This window comes from Danio rerio, chromosome 21 (assembly GCF_052040795.2).
Source record: "Danio rerio strain M-AB ecotype USA chromosome 21, GRCz13ab, whole genome shotgun sequence".
NCBI classification, from domain to species: Eukaryota; Metazoa; Chordata; class Actinopteri; order Cypriniformes; family Danionidae; genus Danio; species Danio rerio.
The window spans coordinates 17,305,001-17,325,987 of record NC_141041.1 but is presented as its reverse complement, the minus strand read 5'-3'; the positions used below and the strand labels follow the sequence as shown (position 1 = coordinate 17,325,987).

General features: G+C 33.4%; 2 long non-coding RNA genes across 2 annotated transcripts in view; one reads left to right on the top strand and one right to left on the bottom strand.

The window, feature by feature from the left end:
• Nucleotides 1–1,094: 1,094 nt before the first annotated feature.
• LOC141379836 (uncharacterized) overlaps nt 1,095–20,987 on the bottom strand; it is a 158,645-nt gene continuing 138,752 nt past the window's right edge. The window contains exon 5 of the long non-coding RNA XR_015520159.2: nt 1,095–3,127. This is a non-coding gene — a long non-coding RNA (uncharacterized LOC141379836). The remainder of the gene's footprint in view (nt 3,128–20,987) is intronic.
• On the top strand, nt 13,500–18,052 carry LOC147838822 (uncharacterized). The gene is made up of 3 exons (XR_015520163.1): nt 13,500–15,762; nt 15,807–16,022; nt 17,392–18,052. It is a non-coding gene; the product is annotated as an uncharacterized LOC147838822 (long non-coding RNA).

Below are 20,987 nucleotides of genomic sequence, written 5' to 3'. Positions count from 1 at the left end.
GATTCCTTGTAGAAGGTGTCTGTGTTTTAGGATGATGAAAGTTATACTGTAATTTTTTTAGCATGGCAGATACTAAAACTGTGTGCAAGGACTGTTGGGGAATTCGACTCAGATTTTTTTTGCCCCTAAACATATTAAAAATCAGCAGGACTGCCTTTTTTAACCAAACTTGTTGAGTGAATGATTCACCTACTGTCACAGAAGTTTAACTTGCAGCAAAGAATTTACAGTCATAACAAAAACATCAAGAGCAAACAATTAGACATCGACCTCTGATCTAAAGTGTTTACATTGCTTTGTTTTGTCTCTTGATGTGTACTCCTGCTCTGTCCTTCTAACTCTCATCTTTTCTACAAAATATTTGTTAAGGTCTTGAAAGTGTCATATTGAGCAAATAATTGAGTTATATTACATATGTGTGATGCCTTGAATTGTGTTTTCAAAAGACGCTGCAGTGTGTGCTGTTGTTGAGTCTAGTGTGACCGTGGCATGACAGTCACTCTGGAAAAAACAAAACACCTTCTTCTTTTTTCAGTTATAAAGAAAACAACAAGTGCAAACAATTAGAAAGCAGTCTTTGATTTGAAATCTTTTAAATGACGCTGTTTTGTCTCACGATGCATCTCGCTCCGTCCGTCTCACCCTCATCCACCTTCTGGCATTTCCCCAGGTGTTGAGGCCAAGAGAGGAAGTGCTATTTTTACTAGTCTGATCTCACACCTTCCTCTCGCTCCCTTCCCTCGCCCTCCCCCTTGGTGTGAGGAATATGAGGCACGGATAGCTCTGACGAAAGGCCTGAATTTTGCACACACACACACACACACACATACACACACACACACACACACACACACACACACGCATTCAAGCCTCCGTCAGCTTTTGATTCAAATCTTAGAAGGTTTTCAGGTGTTTTGTAGAAACATCTGTTATCAGCTCACTGTTTTCTTTTTGTTCAATCATCATTTTCTGCCTGTTTTCTTTTTCGTTGTGCTGTACTAGATGGTGCAGACTGTAGGCACGTTTTCATTACCCTTCAAATTGTGCAAATTAAAACTGCGAAATGAAAAAGTATAGCAAATGGAAACATTGCCTTACATTGCAGAGCTTTTTATTTTTGCTTGAGGTGATTTTTCAGGCAACTTGAAAAAGAAATATTTCACAAAATGGAAACTTTCTTTCGCATTTACAGGTCAAAGGGTGTATGTAAAAATAATATGAGATAAGACAGAGTTCTTTAACTATAGACAAATATGCAAACGACTGCAAATGATTCTAAGGGTATACTCACACTAGGTACCGTTGCCTTGAACTGTGCCGAAGCATGATAGTCCCTGCCTCCCCTCTCCACCGTCGGCCTGCACTCACACTGCATTTGGCCTTCCACACCTGAGCACGCTTAAATCATCGATGAAACGACTGTTCCGTTTAACAGGAAGAGAAGTGCTCTCGCTCAGTACAGCGATGATTGCTTAAGTTATATTGTCAAATATTCAATATAATAGTCAAATATTTTGCAGAACAAATCCACAACTTTTGACGCTCATAAATTATGATAAAGTCCTCGTGCTGCACGTATTAGAAGGTGCAGCTGACGTGCAGCAAGGGGTTTACGTCTAATAAAATACAACAGTTTATGTTCATTGAAACTAATAATTAATAAATCCATATGAAACAGTCCCTCAAAAGTAATGTCTTGTCTTCAGTTTCGGCTCAGGCACACTTTGCACTCACACTACAAGCGTGCCGCGCCAAAGCCCAACCAAACCAGGTTCTTACACACCTCTTCCAACCGGGCCTGGGCCGGTCAAATGAACCGGTAAACATGCCTGGGCATGGTTCAGATAGCATAGTGTGAGTGCAACTTAAGATAAGATTCCAAGCAACACAGAGATGCCACTATTTACCAAGACTTGTTAATAAAGTTAGTTTTATTCAGCGCCAAAAGTTTAGTGGTTATGTGCTGATATATAATGCTACTGCTCTGCAGGTGTCCTAAGTTTGAGTCCTTGTTTGTGGACCTTTTTTAATTCCGATTCACCCCCCAATTCCTTTCCTATCAATATATCTCCTGTCCTATCATAATAAAGGCAAAAATAAATATAAAGTAAATAACATTTGTTTGCATGACATAAATTAAACGTCTTTGTTTCACTACTAAAAGACAGCTTGCCAAGTATTAATCTATTACAGGGTGTGGCTGAGAAGTTGAAAATCGAATTTGTCTGAGTATTTATCAGTCCCTCCCACTCTTTTGGTGTTCGAATACACTGATTTTTATTCTTTCCTCTAAGTGGACTGTATTGTAGTGGACTAATGTGGGAATAGTGAACAAGGGTATAGGGGGCCAGTTTGGTTATACTGATAGTCTCTCAAATCTTCTGTGATCACATCAAACCAGCAATCAAAAACTAGTCTAGTTTACGATTAAAGTAATCTTTTTGGATTTTTAAAATCTGTGACCAGTTTGTGCTTTAGTTGCATAACACTCTTATTTCACATAGGCTAATTATTGACATTTACAAAATGCGTCAAAAGTTTTGTGCAGTTTAGTAATGTGAATGTGCTTGTAGCATAGTAGCTGTGTCTGTCTCTCCTGTATGTGCCCTCCACTCCCCCTCTCCATTACGGAGCGCCTGTAGATGCAGTTTCTGCACTCGCTCTCTGGCGTGCTTATCGGCATGCGAGTGCTGATTGTTGGCCTGTCTCTCAGTTTGACTGACAGCGCCGGCTTTGCGGCGGAATGCCTGATTTTGTCAATGTTTGTCTGCGAGGCCTTATCTCCAAAACCTTATATTAACTGCCTCGACAGTTAGTGTAGCCAGTCTCCCTCCATCTCGCTTTCCCTCTTATTTTGTCCTCTCTTTTCCTCCAGCAGCTTTCTCTCCACTTCTGTATTCATAGCTTTTGACAGCGTTTCATCAGTTGTTTATTTAAGAATCCAGTCTGTTAATGGTGCATTTCTGATTGGGTTGTTTACCATCATTTGTATCATGGGTGTGGATTTATCCAGTCACATTTTGATGATTTGATTGAATTGCGTTCAGGAGAAGGCAGGATATGGAGATGAGGAGTGTAGTGGAGTCTCTGTCATGATTCAGAGGATTGTAGATCAGTTGACTCATGTCTAAAAAAAATGTAGTGATTTTTATCAACCACCCAGATTTCATTGGTTAAAATGTGCATGAATGTGTAAGACAGTGTGGATATCTTGGGTTTTGTAAATTGTGATTCTCTACACCTTCATTCATTTATTAATTTCCCTTCGGCTTAGTCTCCTTATTTATCAGGGGTCGCCACAGCGGAATGAACTGCCAACTCATTCAGCATATGTTTTACGCAGCGGATGCCCTTCCAGCTGCAACCCAGTACTGGGAAACACCCATACACTTTCACATTCACACACATACACTGTGGGAAAAACCAAAGCGCACAGAGGAAACCCATGCCAACACAAGAAGAACATGCAAACTCCACAAAGAAACGCCAACTGACCCAGCTGGGACTTCTTGCTGTAAGGCGACAATGCTAACCACTGAGCCACCATCTCGCCCCTCTCCACACCTTAATATATGTTTATGTGTTTGTGCAATCCAAAATATATTAGTTTTAGTGTAGTAATAAAACTGTAAAATTAATTTATGCTCAGCAACACTAGAAATGATTTGATGTTATATATGTAATATGTATATATTACATTAAATCAAAGTAGCTTTTAGCACTCTAAAAATAAATAAGTACAATTTACGGTAAAATCAGTGTTAAAGTTTTACAGTAAATTACAATTTTTTGTTAATATATGGTAATAATAGAACAATGTTTCGAAGTGCAAATGTCCATCCACTTGATAATTCATGACGTATGGAAAACTGTTTCCGTGTCCAAGCTGCTACTGAGTTGAATTGAAAAAATATTCGTTTATGACCACTTTTTAGTCATATCACACATTAAAGGGAATTTTATATAAAATCCTGGTGTACACAACAGCTTCTGCACTTGCTGCATCACAGACATTAATATTTTACACTTTATAAAAAAAAAAGGCCCTTTCTGGCCATCTGATATTAGGCATGGTTATATAAATTACGCTAATGATTTTTGAAAGTATCACAGCGCTATTTTTATAAACACCATTTGTTGAGCCTCCTTGTACAGTTTGATAGAGCGATTGGATCCGGAAGCTGCTTTGTGTGATGTCAGACTTAACAAGCGGATAATAGGTACGTTTCCATCCATCTATTTTTATGCACATTTTGGATATGCACATAAAAAACGATGGAAATGCCAAGATGCCCATCAATTTAAAAAAATGCGCATAAAACAATGTATGCACATAACTGAGTGGGATTCTCAATTTTTTATTCGATAAGAAAAGGTGCACATAAACTACGATGGAATTACTTCTAGCAAACAAATTCTAGCATTAAAAAAGGTCATGTGATTTTGTTGTAAGGGATCATGTGATGGTCAAAATGTGTGTAAATGGACAAGCCAGCAGGCTGAGCACATTATAAAAAAATCTGAAATGTTGTTTTGATCATTCTAAAACACCTTAACCATGTCAGTATTAGTGTTATTAATGACCTCCAGAATTATTGAGGTTGCTGTGCTCCGCGTCTGAAGCCTTCAAACGACACTATGCATTAATTGCGTGTCAGCATTGGTCTTCTGAGGTGCAAGTCATTTATTAAATAGGGAAAAGATTCAGGCAGATTCTCCTACCTCAATAAATTCCTTTTTAACTCTTGATATTTGGCGTCAGTTAATCAGGAAGCGACGATTTTGTTTGCTTTTACTTATTGGATTGCAATGCTGCTTTTTTCACATGTCTTTTGTGCGGTATTCCAGTTTTGCGCATACATTTAATTCACATCTTTGAATAGAAACATAGCTATTGACAAACACACAACCAAAAGCATATAGAGAATTAGAAAGTTGCATAACCAATCAATGCTCATCACAAACAACTTTTCCCACAAACAGAGAAACACACTAAGAAAAGGCCCGCAGAGTCATCAACACAATTAAAAAACACCATCATGGCAACACAATTTAGACAAAAGTAACAAAAATAAACAAAAACTTTCAAAACAATCCATAACAAAAATGTACATAACGGATGGGAAAATACAAAAATGAACCAAAGTAATGTCAACAAAAAGCATAAAAAGTGAAGTTTGCATTTCTTCATTGTATATATTAAGGGAGTGTACTATTAAACATGTAACAGACTTTTACATTGGTACAGTTTTTACCATTAAAATTAAAGCCATTTTTTGTACAGTAAGCCAAACTAAACCTATTTCAGTCAGTTCTCCATCAGCGTCCTCTCGTCTTCCTTTTTCATAGCTCGACACCACTTTAGTTATGTATTTAAGAATTTATTAACGCCGAATTTCTGATTCTCATGTTTATTTGTAGCATGGATAAAGCTTTATCCAATCTTGTTTTGGATATAGTTGAAAAGTTACAACTTTGCCACTAACTTTTTGTTTCAAGATTGTAAAGTAGATCCAAAGGTTCACTAATTGCAATCCAATATCCTTCCTTAGTAAACAAGATCAAACAATTACATTCAATCAAGACACCTCCCATTTATGTAGAGGATGTGGTATTATCATCAAGATTTAAGACACTGTTTATGTTAGGTTTTGTAGCTGGTTACATGTCCTCTGAAATACTAGATACTTCATCTATGTGCTAATGCAATCTAAAATCTTTATTTTTAGTGTATTAACAGGAAGATTCAATCTTTCACACTTAGCAACACTAAACAATGGTTGGTGCCTTTAATGTTTAAGTTGAATGAAATTAACCTTAAGTCGTTTCAATTAGCATTACATTAACTGACTTACTGTAAAACAGTTGAATCTCTTTATACGTAATAAAAAAAGTTGTATTGTGAATAAGTTGTCGTGAGTTAAATTAAACATATGGTGTTATGAATTATTCGTCTTCTATATATATATATATTTTCATAGTAAAGACTTTTATGTTTTTTATTAATTTTTTCTATTTATTAGATATAAATAAGAGAATTAGAAGTGTCACAACAAGCAAGAAAATTGTCATCAAGCCATTTCATGTGTTTTTATCAGGTTTTTCAACACTTTTAATCAGCTTTACTAGTTCATTTGAAATAGTCCTGCGGTGTGAGTGACAAATGGATTTTTATGAATATGCAGTCACTCAATTAACAGAAGGTCATGAGCTACATGCACAATAGTCATAAAAGATGTATCAAACGCTGTTTAAAATAGAGTTAGATGCTGTATGCAAGCGGTCCATGTAAGCAACTCGCATATATAGTGACAGAATCACAATCAACGCAGAAATAAACAGAGATATTAGGATCTTGGTACCTTTAAGAAACATTCTGTATCATAAAACACAGCAGTTTAATTAAGATTTATATATATATATATATATATATATATATATATATATATATATATATATATATATACACACACACACACACACACACACACACACACACTGAAAACCTTAATAATTTGACTGAACGAAATGAATTGAGTAAACTTGTTGCCTCAATTTAATTGGGTAACAGAGTCTCCCAAAACTTGCATAATTAAGTTTATTTCACTTTTCAGTTTGGTAGATTATACTTAAACTGTTCAGTTAAAAGTGTGTCTGTGTGTGTAATTATATACTATAAAAAAGTATTTAAAAGAAAAAAAAATCCCATTATGGTAAATAATCATACATGAAGCCTTGTTTTCTGATTTAAAAAAAGACCTTGCATTAAAAATGACGTATTTTTTTTTCCAAAGGATTAAATTGTGATTTTGAGCTTGAAATCTGAAGTTCATGCATTGTCATTGTGTAAAGGCTAAATAAACTCATGTTCTTAGGTGACAGAACCAAAATGCAATATTTTAAGTAATGTTCAGTCAACTTTACTTGATTGTTTAAGTAAAGACAATATTGGGGTTTACAGTGTATATAAATCTTAATTAAACTGCTGTGTAAATGGACAAGCCAGCAGGCTGAGCACATTATAAAAAAATCTGAAATGTTGTTTTGATCATTCTAAAACACCTTAACCATGTCAGTATTAGTGTTATTAATGACCTCCAGAATTATTGAGGTTGCTGTGCTCCGCGTCTGAAGCCTTCAAACGACACTATGCATTAATTGCGTGTCAGCATTGGTCTTCTGAGGTGCAAGTCATTTATTAAATAGGGAAAAGATTCAGGCAGATTCTCCTACCTCAATAAATTCCTTTTTAACTCTTGATATTTGGCGTCAGTTAATCAGGAAGCGACGATTTTGTTTGCTTTTACTTATTGGATTGCAATGCTGCTTTTTTCACATGTCTTTTGTGCGGTATTCCAGTTTTGCGCATACATTTAATTCACATCTTTGAATAGAAACATAGCTATTGACAAACACACAACCAAAAGCATGTAGAGAATTAGAAAGTTGCATAACCAATCAATGCTCATCACAAACAACTTTTCCCACAAACAGAGAAACACACTAAGAAAAGGCCCGCAGAGTCATCAACACAATTAAAAAACACCATCATGGCAACACAATTTAGACAAAAGTAACAAAAATAAACAAAAACTTTCAAAACAATCCATAACAAAAATGTACATAACGGATGGGAAAATACAAAAATGAACCAAAGTAATGTCAACAAAAAGCATAAAAAGTGAAGTTTGCATTTCTTCATTGTATATATTAAGGGAGTGTACTATTAAACATGTAACAGACTTTTACATTGGTACAGTTTTTACCATTAAAATTAAAGCCATTTTTTGTACAGTAAGCCAAACTAAACCTATTTCAGTCAGTTCTCCATCAGCGTCCTCTCGTCTTCCTTTTTCATAGCTCGACACCACTTTAGTTATGTATTTAAGAATTTATTAACGCCGAATTTCTGATTCTCATGTTTATTTGTAGCATGGATAAAGCTTTATCCAATCTTGTTTTGGATATAGTTGAAAAGTTACAACTTTGCCACTAACTTTTTGTTTCAAGATTGTAAAGTAGATCCAAAGGTTCACTAATTGCAATCCAATATCCTTCCTTAGTAAACAAGATCAAACAATTACATTCAATCAAGACACCTCCCATTTATGTAGAGGATGTGGTATTATCATCAAGATTTAAGACACTGTTTATGTTAGGTTTTGTAGCTGGTTACATGTCCTCTGAAATACTAGATACTTCATCTATGTGCTAATGCAATCTAAAATCTTTATTTTTAGTGTATTAACAGGAAGATTCAATCTTTCACACTTAGCAACACTAAACAATGGTTGGTGCCTTTAATGTTTAAGTTGAATGAAATTAACCTTAAGTCGTTTCAATTAGCATTACATTAACTGACTTACTGTAAAACAGTTGAATCTCATTATACGTAATAAAAAAGTTGTATTGTGAATAAGTTGTCGTGAGTTAAATTAAACATATGGTGTTATGAATTATTCGTCTTCTATATATATATTTTTATAGTAAAGACTTTTATGTTTTTATTCATTTTTTCTATTTATTAGATATAAATAAGAGAATTAGAAGTGTCACCACAAGCAAGAAAATTGTCATCAAGCCATTTCATGTGTTTTTATCAGGTTTTTCAACACTTTTAATCAGCTTTACTAGTTCATTTGAAATAGTCCTGCGGTGTGAGTGACAAATGGATTTTTATGAATATGCAGTCACTCAATTAACAGAAGGTCATGAGCTACATGCACAATAGTCATAAAAGATGTATCAAACGCTGTTTAAAATAGAGTTAGATGCTGTATGCAAGTGGTCCATGTAAGCAACTCGCATATATAGTGACAGAATCACAATCAACGCAGAAATAAACAGAGATATTAGGATCTTGGTACCTTTAAGAAACATTCTGTATCATAAAACACAGCAGTTTAATTAAGATTTATATATATATATATATATATATATATATATATATATATATATATATATATATATATATATATATACACACACACACACACACACACACACACACTGAAAACCTTAATAATTTGACTGAACGAAATGAATTGAGTAAACTTGTTGCCTCAATTTAATTGGGTAACAGAGTCTCCCAAAACTTGCATAATTAAGTTTATTTCACTTTTCAGTTTGGTAGATTATACTTAAACTGTTCAGTTAAAAGTGTGTCTGTGTGTGTAATTATATACTATAAAAAAGTATTTAAAAGAAAAAAAAATCCCATTATGGTAAATAATCATACATGAAGCCTTGTTTTCTGATTTAAAAAAAGACCTTGCATTAAAAATGACCTATTTTTTTTTCCAAAGGATTAAATTGTGATTTTGAGCTTGAAATCTGAAGTTCATGCATTGTCATTGTGTAAAGGCTAAATAAACTCATGTTCTTAGGTGACAGAACCAAAATGCAATATTTTAAGTAATGTTCAGTCAACTTTACTTGATTGTTTAAGTAAAGACAATATTGGGGTTTACAGTGTATATAAATCTTAATTAAACTGCTGTGTTTTATGATACAGAATGTTTCTTAAAGGTACCAAGATCCTAATATCTCTGTTTATTTCTGCGTTGATTGTGATTCTGTCACTATATATGCGAGTTGCTTACATGGACCTATATATATAGGTCTGTCCAGCGTAGTTGATTTTCATCATAGGAACCCTTTAAAATGAGCTTAAACAACACTGAATTCTTGAGTTTTTTGGGGGGACAACCTGTTTTATCTTTAATCCACTTAAATTTGTAAAAATTAATAAATGAACTAAATGCCTTTGTGACGTGTTGTCTCAACACAAATCTATTGTGTGGGTCCCAGAATTCTTTACAGTGCATAGCAACAAATGCTTGAAGACTTCATAGACATTTTCACATGCTATAATGCCTACCAGATTTAAAATTATGTATGAGCCTTTTGTTTGTTAACTCTGTAAAGTTCAATTTATTAAAATCTGTTAATTTAACTAACGTCAGTGTAATGACAACTACAGAAACATTTATTAATATTAGCAGATGTTAATTTCTTAGTTAATGCCCAAATCCAAAGTCATAATCACTTTAATAAATGGAGTTAATACCTAATTAAATTGTTTTTATTTTTAATGAACTTTAACATTTTACATGACTATTTAATTGTTGGTTTTGATGTATTAATGTTTACTTATGAGGCTTGATTCTAATGTGTTATCTACTACTTTATAATCTTTTGCGATATAATTTGTTTAAAGCATTTATGTACTAAACGTGTATAAAATAATGTCATGCACTACGCGACAAAAAAAACTTTTTTTTTTGCCTTGTTTATAGTTTAAATATCTAAAAATTCTTAAATCAAGAAGCATTTTAAAGACAAACAAAAAACTTTGTCTTGGTTTAAGAAATAATATGCCAAAAGTGTTTTTTTTTTCTCTAAAACAAGCAAAATAATCTTATTATTTCTTTTTGACATAAGATTAATTTGCTTACCACATCGGCAGCTTATTTAGCTTGTTTTGAGGAAAAACTAAAACAAAAACATGTTTTGCATGTCTAGAAAACCCTTCTTGATTTAACAATCTTTAGATATTTGGACTAGAAGAAAAAGATTTTTGCAGTGTGATTATTTTATTTTATTTTATTTTATTTTTTGTTATTATGCCTGTTAAAAGTAATCTTTTTTTTTTTTTGCTGTGAAAATAAAAATAATTCATTCATTCATTCATTTTCCTTTAGCTTAGTCTCTTATCAACAAATATCATGATGAACAAGAGATGATGATGATGATGATGATAGATTTTTCAAAAAATATTTTTTAATAGCTTAAAAAAAATCTTAAAGGGCACTTATGATAAAAATTATCATTTGTAAGCAGTTTGGAGTAACCTGTGTGTAGGTATAGTGTGTCCACAGTCTGGAGTGATAGAAACTCAATGAGAGACATAGGAGTGTGGTTTCCCCGCCCACCAATTCGATTGACAGACCTGTATTAACATGTCTCCGCAGTAGGCAAATAATCACATCAACAAGACAGGACATGCACAGAGCAACTGGGATTACAAGATCTGTTTAACTTGCTGTGATCATCTGCACCTCAAGAATGTATTTAACAAGTTTAAAACGTTTTTAAAACAGAGCATGTTTGTAATAAATACAGTAAAACCGCTTCATAATGCATCACCATGGCCGCATAGTGTCAGTAAAGTTTACTTTGTACGTTAACATAACGGATGTCCATACAGCAGTGAATTTTAACATGTATCCTATTTCATTAGCCAGGGAAAAACAGTGCAAAGCTAAACACATGCGTGCATGACTGAGCGAGTGAATGTGAACGCGAATGTGTGTGCTTTATAACGACATTGTGTATGACTTATTGTTGCAGAAAGGCTTGAATTAACTTCACAACAAATATATCAAAGAAACACTGGGGAAGTTCTTACTGTAGTAAGGGAGATCTGCTTCATTCTTGTCTGTCACGGTGCTGTTTATCTACATGAAGGCTACATGCACCAGAGCAATACAGACAGATCTCTGACACATACCTGGGAATAGTGGCCGGGGAGAGCCAGATCATTCGCATTAATGGCACAGCTAGGCGACAAAAACAGCTACAATGTCCTAACTGCTTGATTTTCCCAGATTAAAAAAGGTATGTCAAATATTCTGATGGGTATTTTGAGCTGAAACTTTACGGACACATTCTGGAGACACAAAATACTTTTAAATGGATATTAAATATGAAAATAGGTAAAATTAGGTGCCCTTTATCAATATCAATATTTTTTGTCAAAAATGTAAGTCGTGTAACAGATTAAAAACAACCTATTTTATTCTTAAATAATTTTTAATATGCTAAAATTAATTAAGGTAAACTATTCCACATTCATTTGTTTCTTGATTTGACAAACAACAGTGCTGAAAACAGAATAATGAGCAGTCAGCTAGTCATTGTTACAAAAAACAAAAACTCTTGAGGGTGAAACAAGACCATTTTTGTAGCAACGTCCTAAACACTCAGTCAAGGTTCTTCTGTATGAGATTGACTATTTGTCTCTTCTGCGAATGAACAGCAACCTTTCCGACATTTTGTTCTCCGCAGCCTTCAAAGTTCTTCAGTTCTTCTTCTGTGAGCTTTAACAATTGTCTATAGAAAGTGGAGGTTTGGATTGACCTGTGTTTCTCCGCTCAATCAGAACAAAGAGAGCTAACAGTCTGCATTCAGGTCCAGTTTGTTGAATTCAGATGCTTTCAAAAACCATCCGTCAAGGACAGAAAAGACTAAGCCACTTTGTGTTACGTTTCCCAGCGATTATCTATACTGAAAAGATTTTCTTTTTTATAAATACATGCATGAATTTATTTGATGTAGCCGAGATGTCATTGTCTATTGATTTCACATAATCTGTGTTCACATTTCATATATTCTGTAAAGAATGTTGATTTGCGTATAAGGGGACTTTGTAGGAATCAAACCCACGACCTTGGCATTTTCCAGACCTGTCTGTTTTATCTTTAAAATCAACACGTTTTTGTTAGTCCATATTCAATGTACAATTAAAATAAGAGAAGAGAATAAATAAACAGTAGTGTGTGAGAGTTTATGAGCTGCTAAATATAGGTGGCTTATAAACAGGGTGGAAAAATTGGGAATTTAATCACTTAGTAATTGAAGAAATATATTAAAGACTCTGTGTTAAAAGACTTTCATTCATTACCCAGGTGAGAATGAAATACTATATTTGTCGTGATTATTTTTTTAAAATATAATTTTAGGCCATGTTGCTGATTTTAAACCTGTATGTGCTTTAATTCATCCAATTAAGCGCATGAACTCATTACCTCTGAGCTTACTGAACACTCATTATGCATGTAATGTGGTCGGTGTAAAACGATATGCGTTGCATGAAATAAATGAAAAGTAAGTGGTTTTGAAACATATCTTTAATATCTGTAGAAGATATGTAGGATCACTTGTGCCATTTGTGCTTGAGGAATATAGTATTTTAAGGATTCGTGCTAAATAAGAATTCAAATTTAGATATATACGTCCAAATACGTTCCAATTTAGACTATTGATAACACATGTAAAAATAGTTTGTATAACAAAGTATCATGCTATATATAAAACAAGTATTTTATGACACATTTAAAGTCTCTATTTAGGGTTCACAGTGCAGTAAAAAATACTATTTAACTGTCTTTATTTAAAGTCTTTATTTATTAAATATATTCATTATGATATAAATGTAGAGGCGTGCTGTTTCATTCCTACTAAAGCATATCTGTTTTACTTTTTCTATTTTATAATATTTTATTTTTCACAAATGTTATTTGAAGCATTAAAGATATTTTACATGCATTACTGTATGTATAAAATCTGACATCAATAATCTTTGACCCATATACTTTTTCACAGTTTTTTACACAAGTATAATTTGAATGCAAAACTTACACTGTAAAAAAAATGCTACAGTTAAGATCTGTAAAAACAAAGTGTTTACTATATGTTAGTATTCTTCTCTGCTTATGGGAAAAGTTGTTTGGGATAATGAGCATTTGTTCTTCATATGACTTTCTCATTCACACTTATCATTTGACTGCCGCTCTACCAAACGGTTGACCATTTTTTTAATGAATGAATGTTAAAGTCATTTAAAGAATGACCGTTTTAAATAATGGTTTACACACTCAGCATTGTTGGTTTACAAAAAAAAATAAAAAATCTAACAAACCTAATCCTGTTGCACTACTACCCTTGATTTTGATTTTGTTGTAAAAAAATAAAAAGAAAACATGTAAATGAGATCTGAAATATTGTATGGCATACTTCAAAAAAATAAAGATGATTTAGTGTTCAAAAATGTTTGATTTTAAATATTTTTAAAAAAATTAATTGGTCTTACACTATATTTTCAGTTTTTTCACAGTGTATGTATTAATTTTTTATTACTTTTACCAAAAACAGACACATCATCCTTTTGGTAGAGGTTAATATTTTAGAAATTATGAGATGTGCTGAAAAAATGCATTGTGTGTGTTGACTAGCAACATTAGGAGTTAAATGCAATGCTATTTTTTTTCTTGGTGGGGTATTTAAATGGTCATGGTTATGTTTTAGTCTGTGTAACAAAGTTATGTTGTGTAGATGTTAGTACTTTAAAACACTGGTTGTATGACAAAAATGTATGAAATATGGTTGATCTTAAAATTAAGAAATTTCAAATATGTTCATACTTAATCTTTAAACTTTACACTCTGGCCACCACAAGTGCCCTTTTTTTACAGTAAATTGTATATTATGTTTTTGTGGTCCTGGGTTTGGAATTTTTACAAAAATACCAAATCCAATGTGAAAAATGAAATATTGACCTATGTTATATGTCCTTCAAAACATGTTTGCCATGCCTTTCAAAATGTTTTGGGGTAAATTAATTGTTATTGAAGGCAAAACTTGCAAATATCTATTCACATTCTTTTGCAACATTTTTGTAACGGTAAACAATGGAACAGTGATAACCACCTCTTGAGAAATCATTTGAATAATATGTTTTGATTGTTACTATTGTTTCACTCTGTCAAAAACTGTCCGAATTTTCTTTCAAACTATTATTCTAAAGGGACAATATTACAGCTTAATAGGGTTAAACAGGAGTTCAGGGATGAAAACAAATCCTGCGTTTTCTCTGAGAAAAGAAAAAATAACTATTTAGTGATAATGAGTTTTTTTTTAAATATATTTTAGTTATAAAAAAATAATGTTTAATAGCATTATTTAGATTACAACCCTTTAAAATGAGCTGATTTTCTACAGAAAACATAAAAAAATTACAATTAATTTAAGTAAATGTGGCATTGCGCTAATTTATCAAAACAAAATGTGAAATTAGCATTCTGTCAATTACAGTTATAGAATAAACCAAATAATGGCACAATACTCATTGTTTTGTTTCGTTTTGTGTTTGTCTGTTGTTTCTTTATGTATTTGTGTAATCAGTCAGTCCCTGTGGAAAATATGAAGAAAAGAGAAACCCTACAGTGTGTTTGTTTGTTTTTGTGCATCTGTGTGTGTGCATTTCTGTGTGCGCGTGTGTATGTGAGTCGCTCTGTCAGTAGAGATATGCTAACATGCCTTGCTTCATTGTGCTGGTGTTGCTGTTCTTTGAGTCTGAATGAATAGAGCTCGTGTCTTTGCAGTGAGAAACATGCCAGTCAGCCCTGTCTCCCTGACCTAAACTAAACCTCTCGCACTTCTCCACATTCTCACCACAAAACCAGCGAATAATGAAGAAGCACTGATCCCCTGACCTCTCCCTCCAACCAGTCACCGCGTTTCTCTTTCTTTCAAACTGAATATGCAATGGGGCCTGACTTGATTCCAGTCCGATATTAACCGCGCAGAAGCTACCAGAGATAAAAGTGTTGGTTTACTGCCTTGTTTTGCTTGTGGTGCCTCCGTGCGTGACCCCGGTACTGACCTGAAATCAACACACAAACTAAATTGCGAAGGCCACTCCTGAATCACGCCATGCTCTCGCTGAGGCCTTGAGACTCCTGCGGATCACAGGCCGCTGGCTTCCTCTTGGCGGTTTGTGAATGCATTTCTAAAGCCTTGCCCTCATTACCGTCACCCCAACTTTATTGTGTTGGTGACTCCGGCCACTGCTTTTCATGATGTGTAGAGGACGACATGTTTTCTCATTTGCTTAGAGTTTAGAGAAGACTCTGCTTTAAAAAAAAATCTCATCTCCCTTGCTGTTGCTTTAATTTGTTTGTTGAGTGTGTGTGTGTGTGTGTGTGTGTGTGTGTGTGTGTGTGTGTGTGTGTGTGTGTGTGTAGCAAATTTGTAATCTATGCTTTTTTAAAGGGATAGTTAACCCAAAACTGAAAATTATCTCATTATTTGCTAATCCTTGACTTGTTTCAAAACTCTTTAAGTTTCTTTCTTCTGTTGGACACAAAATGAGAAGAAATTTTAAATAAAGCTGTAACTATTGACTTCTATAAGATTTATTTTTTCCAGCTATGGAAGTCAGTAGCTACATGTTTTTTAGGGCCTACTCACACTATGCCATCCGTACCGTGCCCAGGCCCGTTTCCCGGATCGTTTGAGAAGTGTGAGTGCGTTGAATCGGGCTCAAGCACGGTTCAGTTGGCCGGCCCTGGCCCGGTTGGAAGAGGTGTGCCTGAGCGCGGTACACTTGGGCTTTGGCGCGGTACGCTTGTGTGTGAGCGCGAAACGCGCCAAAGCCCGAAACCGAAAGCGAGACGTGACTTTTAAGGGACTTTTTGATATGGATTCATTAATCATTCTTACTGTTCAGTGATCGCAAACTGCCGTAGTTTATTAAAGACGAGAACTCCTCACAGCACGCCAGCTGCGCGCCTTCAGCAGATCTCCTCATTCCTGCAGCACGAGAGCTTAATGATTGTTTATGAGCGCCAAAAGTGGCGGATCTGTTCGGTAAAATATCTGACTGTGTGTCCCCGCATCCCTAAGGACTGTTTGGCGAAATATTTGACTGCATGTCACTGCATAACAAACGACTGAAAGGATATAACTAGAGAAATCTTCACTGTGCTGCTAAATGAGAGCGTATGGCAAGCCGTTTTAACATTTAAACCTTGTTCTGACTATCCATAAATATATTTAGAGATATAATTATATATTTTGACAAGTCATTATTATAATTCGACTTGTCAGAATGACAATTAGAGATATCTGCAATTACAATTGTACTAGTACGAAATCAGATTGGAGATATCTGCAAATATATTATGACTAGTCATATTCCTCCATTGACTTCCATTGAAAAATATTTGCAGATATCTCTAACTGAGTTTTGACTCGTCAAAAATCCAATTCAAGATATCTACAACTGTAATTCGACTATTAGTAAATTAATTAGAGATATCTTCAAATATATTTGTAAATATCTCTAAATATTACGAATTAAAGACATCTCCAAATGTATGACTAGTAAAAACTCAGTTAGAGATATCTCTAATTACAATTGTGCCGAGTCAAAACTCATTTAGATATCTGCAAATATTTTTCAATGGAAGTCAATGGAGGAATATGACTAGTCATAATATATTTGCAGATATCTCCAATCTGATTTCGTACTAGTACATTTGCAATTGTAGATATCTCTAATTGTTATTCTGACTAGTCGAATTATAATTATGACTAGTCAAAATATAATTAGAGATATCTCTAAATATATTTATGGAGTCAGAACAAAGATTTAAATGCTAAAAAGGCTTGCCATAGAGAGCGCTTCTGAACAGCGCAGCAGCGATGACGTAAGCGTGCCGTGGCCCGGTATGGTGTGAGCGCGGGCCGTCGGGGGAGACGGGAGGGGGGACAAGCGTGCTTTGGCCCGGTTCGAGGCAACTGTACCTAGTGTGAGTACGGCCTTAGTTTTCTTCAAAATATCGCTGGCTCAGTGTATGGATTTGTGTGTGTGTGTGTGAAGGAGAGAGTGTATGGGCATTTCCCATCACTGGGTTTTGATGGGAAACAGATGTTCAGCTGGAAGAGCATCTGCTGCGTAAAACATATGCCAGAGTTGTTGATGGTTCATTCCACTGTAGTGACCTCTGAAATAAAGACTAAGCTGAAGGAAAATGAATAAATGAATGTCCCTTTAAGGTTCCAAATTTTGTTTTAGAGGTCTCCAACAACAGGCTTATGTCTATTCAATAGCAAAAGCACTTTATTTTTGTTATTATGAACACTGCAGCATCTGCTCTTTTTTTCCACAGTGGATTTGTTCAGATAGTTCTCCACTGCATGGCAAAAAAAAAAAAAAAAAAAAAAAAAAAAAAAAAAAATTTAACTAAATAAGGGACCTTTATTGACATTTTTATAGGTTGAAATGATGCATTATCTGGGTTTGTGTTGCAATTTATGGTACAAAAACACATTTAAGTACAACCATTTAAAAATGAATATGTTTATCAATTTCTCAGTGAATATAGGCAATGTATTTTGGTGCACTTAAACAAAACAGATTAATTTAACAGATATATTTATAAAAATAATATTTTAGTCACCAAACATAGAAATTGCAAGATACTACAATTAAAAATAAGCAAAATATATATATATATAAAAAAAATAATAATACATTGCAACCTACAAAATTTAGTCTTTGTCTTCTAACTAATCTAATGTATATGCACAAATTTAATATTGCATAGCTTCCTAATAAAGTGAGTGTACTCATGTATGCTGAGCACTATATATATAGGTATATAAATAGTGTTCTATTTGCGTTCTGAATGATTTTGAGATAATGAGCTTTAAAGTTTTTTCATTCCATAGCAAACAGTATGTGTGTAACATTTTTTTTTAATAAAAAGTCTTAAAATGTAAACAACCTATAAAAAAAATCCCATAATGTAAATAAGTGGTCATATAATGAGAATGTCAGATAGAACCTTATAATTGTAAGGTGACTATATATATGTATAATGACGATATATATATATATATATATATATATATATATATATATATATATATATATATATATATATATATATATATATATATATATGTTTTTTTCCAATATATTGTTTCAAACTACTAAAATGTTAATTAAAGTCTTTGTTAAACTGCAGGGTTGAGTTTTCAACACAAAAAGTCAACAGAGCAGAAATCAAGGTCTCACAATGCAATTCATATCAGTAATAAACAAAAATAAGAAACGTTTTTTCACTGCAGTGACATGTTGTTTTGCAAGTTTGAAAGACAAGTCTGAAGAAAAGTTATGTTTTTGTTAGCAGAAAGTTGCTAGGCAACAAAGGCACAAATATTCAAAGGCATGGGTAAAAGTAGCCGATGCTGAAAAGCATGCAGTCCATGTGAACAGTATGGCCATTCAAGGTAGAAATGCTCTTTTGAACTCTTTTGTTTGGTAATTTTAATAAAATATACACAGATTTGGGTTTATTTTAACAAAATTATTATTAAAGTAAATATATATATATATATATATATATATATATATATATATATATATATATATATATATATATATATATATATAAAATAATATGTTATTAAACTAGCACTATTTAAAAAGGACAAAATAACTGTCCCTGCATTTCTAATGTTAAAAAGTTATCGTTATTAGCCAAAATTTACAAATGGATGCATACCTTGTGTTGACTGTTAAAACATTTCTCAATAAAAAAACAACCAGTTGAAAAGCTGTGATGCGCAAAAATAAATTGAGAGTGAGATAATATCTAACATTTTCTGGGTATTGTTAATAGAATATTTGTTTAAAAAGTGTGATCTAACCCCCGCTTGAAGTTTTGGAAATATCAATAGTCCAGTTTAAATCCTTTAATTTGTTTTACATGATCAAAATCACACTGTGATATTAGCTGGGACAGCTCACGGGTATCTCCGACTGGACAGTTAGTTCAAAACAGCTGGAGTTGTAGTTGGATGCTGCCAGTGTGTGTATGCATCCATATGTTTGAATTTGAATGACATAGCATGGTATAGCTCTTCTCATCTAGTGTGTGACCCCCTTTAGAGTTTGGATCAGGTGGTGTATATTTCTGATGTTGACCCGAGGCAGAAGGCAGTGAGTACAGAATGACATCTTGACGACTGACAGTTTACTGGAATTGCCTGAGGTGTCTAATCGAAAACCAGAAAGGATCCGTGCATGAAGCCTGTTCAGATTTCTTTCTTGGCTGATGTATGGTTTTGTATATTAAATGTTGTATATTGTATATTTGTTTGTTTTAGCACTCCTGTAAATTTCTTTTTCAGATATTTCTGAAATTATGTTTAACAGAGCAAGGAATTTTTTTTTACAGTATTTCCTTAAATATTTATTTCTTCTGGAGAGTCTTATTTGCTTTAAGTTGGCTGGAATAAAGCAGTTTTTTTTTAATTTTTAAAACCATTTTAATGTCAATATTATTGCCATCTTAAGCAATATATATTTTTTCAATTGTCTACAGAACAAACCATCATTATACAGTAATTTGTTTAATCCTAACTTTCCTAGTTACCCCAATTAAGCCTTTAAATTGCACTTTACGCTTTAATAACTTTAATAAGTTATTAGAAATGAGTTATTAAAACGTATGTTTAGAAATTTGTTGAAAAAAATCTGTTAAACAGAAATTGGGGAAAAATAAACACTGTAAAAAAATAAATGATCAATTAGTCCTGACAGCATATGTTTTTAGCACCTTGTAACTTATTAAACTAAGTTAATCATGTTCAACTTAATTTTTTTAAGTTACACCAGCTGTTTTAAGTCAGTTTAGCATAATATAAGTTCAATGAAAGGTTGATTTGATTCAGCTTAAAAATTTAAGGCAACCAGTATTTTTACAGTGTACAGAGGGCTAATAATTCTGACTTCAGCTGTATATGAATTTACAGTCTAGCTTGAAATTATTCACACACCTGCCAAATTCTGACTAGTTACTTTTATTCAACCAGCAAGTTTAATTGACCGAAAAAGTACAAGAGTCATCATTGTGGAACAACATTTTTCTCAGCTTTTAGTTACATTTTGACCAAAATTTTGACCAAAAATTTTTAAGTCAGAATTTTTCAGAGGTATGAATAATTTGGGGCTTGACTGTATATCATAAATTATATTCTGTTGTAATTAGCTAGGTTTCCATCCACCTATGTTCATGCACATTTTGGATATCTGCATAAAAAAACGGTTGATGGAAACACTAATATTCACATCTGTTTTGAAAATGTACATAAAAGTATGCACATAACTGTGTAGGATAAACTTTTTATTCGATAACAAAAGATGCGTATAAAATGCGATGGAAACACTTTTACCGCACAAATTTCAGTATGCGCATTAAAAAGGTCATGTGATTTTGTTACTGTAAAAGAGATGATGTGATGATAAATGTGTGAATGGACAAACCAGCCGGCTGACCACACTAAAACCTCTGAAATGTTGTTTTGGTCATTGTAAAATGCCTCAACCGTCTCAGAATTATTGCTATTATATT